The sequence below is a fragment of the Rhinopithecus bieti genome, unplaced genomic scaffold, assembly GCF_001698545.2.
Source record: "Rhinopithecus bieti isolate Rb0 unplaced genomic scaffold, ASM169854v2 scaffold_789, whole genome shotgun sequence".
In the NCBI taxonomy this organism is placed as follows: Eukaryota; Metazoa; Chordata; class Mammalia; order Primates; family Cercopithecidae; genus Rhinopithecus; species Rhinopithecus bieti.
The window spans coordinates 275,332-283,343 of NW_016803200.1; the positions used below are offsets into that span (position 1 = coordinate 275,332).

General features: G+C 41.6%; 1 pseudogene; it reads right to left on the bottom strand.

Moving 5' to 3' along the window:
* Positions 1-4,493: 4,493 nt before the first annotated feature.
* On the bottom strand, positions 4,494-6,600 carry LOC108527527 (argininosuccinate synthase pseudogene; annotated as a pseudogene).
* Positions 6,601-8,012: the final 1,412 nt, after the last annotated feature.

Sequence of the window (8,012 nt, forward strand, 5' to 3'; positions counted from 1 at the left end):
TGTCCATGAGTACCAAGTGTTTACCTCCCACTTAGAAGTGAGAGCATGCAGCATTTTGTTTCCTGTGCCCATGTTAATTCACTCTAGGATAATGGCCTCCAGTTGCATCCATGTTGCTTCAAAGGACATGATTTCATTCTTTTTATGGCTGCATAGTATTCCATGGTGTGTGTGTGTGTATACACACACACATATATGTATATATATACACATATATATACCATTTTATACATAAACACACATACATACACACACTCACACACACACACCCCTAGGCTGATTTCATATATTTGCTATTTTGAATAGTGCTGCAATAAACATATGAGTGCAAGTGTCTTTTTGGTAGAATGATTTATTTTCTTTGAGATATATACCCGGTAATAGGATTGCTGGGTTGAAAGGTAATTCTGACTGCAGTTCTTTGAGAAATTTTCAAACTGTTTTCCACAGTGCTTGAACTAATTTACATTCCCACCAACAGTGTATAAGTGTTCCCTTTTCTTTGCAACCTTGCCAGCATATGTTGTTTTTTGATTTTTAATAATAACTATTCTGACTAGTGTGAGATGGTATCTCTTTGTGGTTTTTATTTGCATTGATACACAATGTCTTTAAGGGAAAATATAATATGTGGAATAAAGTCCCAGCCTGGAAAACTCTATAACATCAGGGAAACAATCAGACAAATTGGAATTCATCCAATTCCATCAATAAATTAATATATGATTCATTTTATATTCTACTAGTTTGGCATGAGAGGTGATATAAATGTATACCATTGAAATGGTATATATTCAACAAACAATATTAGGAATAACTACCAGGAACCTAGCACTGGGGATTTAAAAATGAATAGAGTCATGGTTTGGCTTCTGTACTCAAAAAGGGGCTCAGTCTCAGTGATATGGTTTGGATTTGTATCCCTGCCCAAATCTCATGTTGAATTATAATCCCCAATGTTGGAGGAGGGGCCTAGTAGGAGGTGATTAGATTATGGGGTGGATTCCCCCCTTGCTGTTCTCCTGATTGAGTTCTCACAAGATCTTGTTTAAAGGTATGTAGCACACCCCCTTCTCCTTCCTCTTGTTCTGGCCATGTGAAGATGTGCCTCCTTCTCCTTTGCCTTTTGCTGATGGTTGTACATTACCTGAGACCTCCCCAGCCATGCTTCCTCTACAACCTGAGGAAATATGAGCCAACTAAACCTCTTTTCTTTGTGAATTACCCAGTCTCAGGTGTTTCAATATATCTGTGCTGGAGTGGACTAATATACTCAGATTACTTGTGCTAATCTCACATTTTGCACAATTTAGATGAGCTGTTTTGTGGTTTGAGCTGACACTAGGGAAGCAGGTTCAGGTTTGGAAGAGAGTTTGTGGACTTGCACAGTGTCAGGGGAGGACAACGTGGAAATATATGTGGAAAGAGTATGGGAACTTGATTTAGAGGACTAGGCTAATCTCTTCTTGCTTGTATGACTTTGGAGAACATGCCTCGATTTTATGGGCCTTAGTTATCTTATCTGTAAAATGGAACTTATGCTAATACCCATTTTTAAGTTACCATGGAGACTAATTAGATTATGAATAGGAAAGTGCCTTGTAAACTCTTTTAATGCAAACATCATTTGGGACCTTTTCAACCTTGCTTCTCAATGGCTCCTCTGAGCTGCAGCATTGACCCAGATGTGTAATGAAATGTAATGAAATGTCTTTGTGAACTGCTCCCAAAAGAATTGACTGGCACCAAACATTTCATGTGGTTATGGGGAGGGGTCAAATCAACAACCTCCAACCATTTTAATGTTTTTTTATCCTTCTGCCCTAGATTTTTCCAGGAGCTCCAACTCTTTTGTCATCTGTTACATAAAATATCTCTCCTCATTTTAAGAAGCCTAGGTGCTGAGACAACTTTAAGGTCCTGGGATTCAGCTTCCCTTCCAAGTGTTTTCAGTAAGTTTTCTAGTAATATATCTTTTTTCATCAGCTGAATTCAGTCTATAACACCATAAAGTATTAAAATGTATTTTATTGTTTTGTACTGTTACAATTTTTTATTGTATTAAAAATACATAATATAAAATGTACCATCTTAACCATTTTTAGGTGCATAGTTTAGTGTGTTGAGTGTGTCCACATTGAGTCTGTTTCACATCGTTGTGAAACATCTCCAGCACTTTTTCCTCTTGCAGAACTGAAACTCTATAGCCATTGAACCACAACTCCCCTTTTCCTCCTCCCCCATTACAATTATTTGAAAATGTTTTAGGGTAAGAGCAATGCTTGGGGTTGCTATTTGAATAAAGATAATGTGATAAAGCAGGTCATATGAAATGATTTTAGGAATATGGAAAATTGTCACGTACTAGTTTGAATGAATGAATGACTGAGTAATGAAGGAAACATAATTATTCTTAGTTTGGTCTGTGCTCTCCCCAGAAAGAAATATGAGTGTGAGGTCAAATGTATTCTCCAACACCAGTAATTTTAGAAAGCACAAATCAATCTGGAACCAAATCTTAATGTTATATCCAACTAATAATTGAATTGTGATGAACTTTCCAGTTCCACGTTCATCTTTTCTTTAGACTCAGATGATCTTTGCAGGAATCAAATGATCCTGGGAGTTTTAGATGAGAATTATTTTAGCTGCAAAAGAAATTTACTTCAAAGAGAGGTAGCTAAAAGAGAGAACTTGAGTATCTTGTGAGGCTTTTTCTATGTAATGACTGAGATGCCACCTAACAGCACCGTGTTTTACATGGTCCATGGGATTATGCTCTCTGTAGGAGAGAAAATCTCTCTCAGCTCCCTATAAACTTTTGATAAATGACTGTCACTGGCTATACCTGGATCATGAATGTGCCCCTGGGCCAATCTTGAAGCATGAGGTACTTTGATTGGACAGTCTGGGTCACATGCCTTCTGTTATGGTGAGGGAGGAAGGAATATGTGATTGACAGTTCTGTCAGGTGAGGACTAAAAAACAGATGTAAACTACAGAGCTTTTGTTTTTTCTTTAAGTCATTCTCTGGGCTGGAGAGGATTCACAGGGGCCCAAATCCCTAGAAATTCTGCTCAAGTGCCAGGATACTGATGTATTCCCTAGTTTGCTTTGTGAAGGTCACCAGCTCTGTTTTTAATTTAAAAAAAATGATGAGCCTTTGAAAGATAATTATTTTAAAAGATGATGACTATTATCATTACTATTATTATTTATAAATTTGAGTTTCTATTTTAAACACATCAATGGCAGTGTTTCCTCGAGTTGGAAAACTCTAGTTTTGTGGTGTCCCTAAAATTTTACAGTGTTAGTACTTAAAATTGTCTCTTGAGTAATCTACACTTATGAGGAAGATATTATAGGTTTGAAAAAACACCTTTGATTTGTGGCTTTAGAAACATCCTGAAAACTTTCTGAAATATTCTCTAAATTATCCCTGCCTGGCCTACTATGCCTCTAAGGTCCAGCAAGTGTTAACTCTCACACCTCACCCCTAGTCCAGTAGCTCAGACAGTGAGAGCTTCAGCAGGTAGGATAAAATAGCCCCAGTTAGGTTTTTGCCTCTCTACTTGTTGATTGTGCTATATATACTTGAAAGAGTCTTGCTCTGTCACCCAGGCTGGAGTGCAGTGGCACGATCTCGTCTCACTGCAATCTCTCTCTGCCTTGTGGGTTCAAGCCATCCTCCCACCTCAGCCTCCTGAGTAGCTGGGACTACAGGTGTTCACCACCACACCTGGCTAATTTTTCTATTTTTTGGTAGACATGGGGTTTCTCCATGTTGGCCAGGCTGGTCTCCAACTTCTCGCCTCAAGTGATCTGCCTGCCTTGGCCTCCCAAAGTGCTGGGCTTACAGGAGTGAGCCACTGAGCTGGGCCTTTGCTTCATATTGTTAGTCCTAACTCTGACATCTGAATTCAGATTTGCAGTTCCTTCTATTCCAATGGGCTCATTAGAAATTCAAGATTAGTTACCTGGGGACCAATTAATCCAATTGTAGAGCTCCATGCTGCTCAGGCCGTTGACATGCAGTTTCATCTGAAGTGAAGTAGTTACGAGCTTCTTCTAGCTACATAGATACAGACCTGGGGAAGTCAAGCTTTGGTAGAAATGATGGTAGGATATTATGTATATTTGCCATGGTGCAGGGAAGAATATGGTCTTTGGGTATAGTGAATCACAATCACAAGGGTACATGTAGAGGGATTTTCACTGAGACATTGTTTTTAATAGTGAAAGCTTAAAAACAATTTAACTCTCCAATGAGAGAAGATTGGTTCAATAAATTATGGTAGTATTCACACAACAAAATCATTAGTATAAGTAAAAAAATAAAAAATGAGGAAGCAGACATGTTTATGTATGTATTCATCAATATAAAAATATATGATTGGGTTATTTATTAACTTACATAATCAGTTGATATGTATGGTATAATTTCATTTTTTTTGACTAGTGTATTTTTGTCATTTTATAGCTCCCCACCGCAGCTGCCCCCCACCCTTCCCTTCAATGACGTTGTTTGCAGGCTTCAGGGGGACCAGGGAACAAAGCTGGGGCCTGGCAGCCCCACTCTGCTGCCAGCCAGGCAGAACTAGTCACAATTACAAATTATCACAACAATTAGCACCTGTACTTGGGGGATCTGCAAATTCAGGCGGCTCCAGCTCCTCATTGTAAGGGCGTCTATTTGGTGGTGACTTTGCTCTGGAGACGATGCTATTCCTTCAGCTTGAGGGAATTGATGTTGATGAACCCGGTGGCATCAATTGGCTCATAATCACCCTGCACGTTCATGCTCACCAGCTCCTCGTTGTAGAGAGACAGTGGGGACTCCCGGCCAGGGATGTACACCTGGCCCTTCAGTAGGGACACCTGGGCCTTGAGTACGGACACCTGCACTTTCCCTTCCACTCGCTCCTGGGACTTGGTGATGCAGTGGCGGACAAACTCACACTCAGGGCTGTGCCAGAAAGCCAGAAACCGGTATACACCAGCTCAGTAAATTTCAAGCCCAGGCTTTGTTTGATTTTGTGCACTTCCCGGTCCACAGTGAAGGCCTTGGTGTCTAAATGAGCGTGGTAAAGGATGGTACCTGCTGGGGCCCCGTGGATACCTCGGGACTTCATTCCAATGAAGCGGTTCTCCACGATGACAGTGCCCACGCCATGCTTGCCCGCGACTTTGTTCAGGTACATGAAGAGCTCCAAGGCAGTCTGGAGGGTGGCACTATCCTTGATGTTGGTCACCTTCATGGAGACCCCTTTTCTGAACTCGATCTCGAGAATGTCAGGGATGTTGGGGGCTTTGGCCTGGTCCTGGGTCTTTGTGTAGAGACCTGGAGGCGCTTGGTTCTTGGGATTCTCCAGGATTCCAGCCTCGTAGCTGATGTGCATGAGGTTCTCGTCCATGTTCCACGGGTTCTTGGGAGTGGCCGGGATGGGAATCCCGCGTTGCTTTGAGTATTCCATCAGGTCATTGTGGCCCTTGAACTGGTTGTAGAATTCGGGCATTATTCAGGGAGCAATGACCTTTATCTGTGGGGGCCAGTGAGTAGCAGGTGAGCTCAAACCGGACCTGATCATTCCCCTTTCCCATGGTGCCGTGGTACACATACTTGGCCCCCTCCCGCTGGGCGACTTCCACTTGTTTGCAGGCGATGCAGGGCCTGGCTAGAGAGGTGCCCAGGAGGTAGCGGTCCTCATACAGTGTGCTGGACCGGATGGCCGGCCAGATGAACTCCTCCACAAACTCCCTGCTGACATCCTCAATGAACACATTTTTGGCCCCAGGCTTCAGTCTTCTTCCTGGCTTCCTGGAAGTCTTCCTTCTGGCCAGTGTTGGCCAGGTAAGCAATGACGTCATAGCCTTGTTCCTTCAGCCACACAAGGATGCAGGAGGTGTCCAGGCCGCCACTGTAGGCCAGAACCACGGAGCCTTTGCTGGACATACTGTCTGGAGTCTGTCTGGACACACATACTGTCTGGACACAGAGTGCAGTGAACCACTCGGGCAGCCGTGGCAGGCGACAGAGCAGGATAATTTCATTTTTATACAAATAAATGGGTTTATTTATTTGTGCGTATTTTTAGAGATTAGAGGTGAGAATTTGGTATTGCTGTAATGGTATTATGGTCAGGGATGCAGGGCTGTGAAGATTCTGTCATGCTGATCATGTGTCTTTCTCAGGGTGTTGCCAGCCAAGCAAGTGATACTCAAGGAGTGATAGGAGATGGTATTGTTTATTAGTAACTGGATAAACACCTAGTTCACCTTGTGACCTTTCTCTTAAAAGATGGATAGAAGAGCATGGTTATATCCAGAGACTTTTACTTTAAGTGAAGCCTCCTGCGTCCAGGATGGCTGGATAAACAGAGTATGCCCCTGCCTATTTAATTATAGTTACAGAGTAGATGGGACACACACACACACACGAACAACTCTCTTTGTATTCCTTGGTTTTCTTATCACTGAGTCACAGAAAGAAGTGAGCCAAAGGAGGACTTGGGGTCTTTAAGGAATAATAACTTGGTCCACTGGTTAAATATGGCCCAGTGGTCATTCTGAACTCTGGCCTATCAAATGACAAATGATCTCCTCCTAAGAGATGTTCCAGCAGGGGTATGTGTGGGGTTAGTTGGGAGAGAAGCAGAAGGGTACATGCATTTTTCTCAGAGTATGCAGGTGTAGAAGAAAGACTGAAACCATTTGCATCAAAATGCCATAGTACTTTTTTTAATGGGCGGTGGGATCACAGCTGATTATAATTTGTATAAATTATTGATTGTCTATACTTTCTAAGTTTCTTCAGTGAACATAGATGTCTTGTATAATAAAAAGCCATTCATAAAATTCAGCTTTAGTGTCATTTTAAGTAAACACTCCCACCTTCCATAACTAAACTCTCATATTTACATCAGCATGACAGTTTGCCTCTAATCATCTAGTGGCACTCTGAAGAGGTAAGCTCCTTCCTTTTCCAACAGGAAAGTTCCTTTAGCACATTGTTCAGATAAGGCTTAAGTGAGATCTTATGAGCTTTGATTGGAACCTTTGCTGAATGGCTGTAATGCTGCTGTCCTGATGTGCCTGAGATGTGAGCACATACAAGGAAAATTATAACTTGATTGGAAACTTCAGGAGAAGCCACTGGGAGAAAGCAGCAAACCAATAATAATGATAATAAAAGTTCACGCTGAGCTAGGGCTTGCTGTGTAGCAGGGCCTGGTAAAAGCTCTACTTAACCAATTTGGTCCCCACGACTCCATTAATTAGAAACTATTATAATCCTCATTTTGCAGAACAATCTCCAAGGGGTTAAAGGATTTGTTAAAGCTCACTAAGCTCAGAATTGGCTGAGGGGAAATCCAAACCCAAGCATCTGTTGCCAGTGTCCAGGCATCAACCCCTCTGCAGTATAAGGCTGGCTGCAGGTGGGACTCCTCATTCCATAGCTAACTCCTACTTGCTTTTCAGGTTAACCATGACACCATCAGTTCAGCTCGGGGACTCCCAAATTTTATTCCATAGTATCCACGGCACTTGTCATACTCAGTTGTGATTTTTTAAAATAGTCTATTCCCTCTGCTAGGCTGTGAGATCTTTGAAGATGGAAGTGGTGACTTGGGATTGTCTCCCAGGCAATTATGTCATTGACTGACTCCTAGATGGTGCTCAATTAATATTGGGTAAATATTTAATCAGCTGGGCATGGTGGGCACATCAACTTCGCAAATTGCAAAATTCCACTGAATCAAAAGTAGAAATTGAAAATATAGCTAAAGGATTATCTAGATAGTGTCGAATCAGGACAGAAGGTGGTTCATTGAGTTGCCCATATGCTTGGTTCTGGATTTGGTTATGGGCAGAATTAACTAGGTGTAATCTGTACTTTTTAAGAATTTATAGTCTAAGGATGCAGATATGAAATTACCATTATACCTATCAGGACAACAGTGTTTTTGCTCTGGGTTGAATATCATGCTTTGTATTTTGTGGAATAGAGAAAA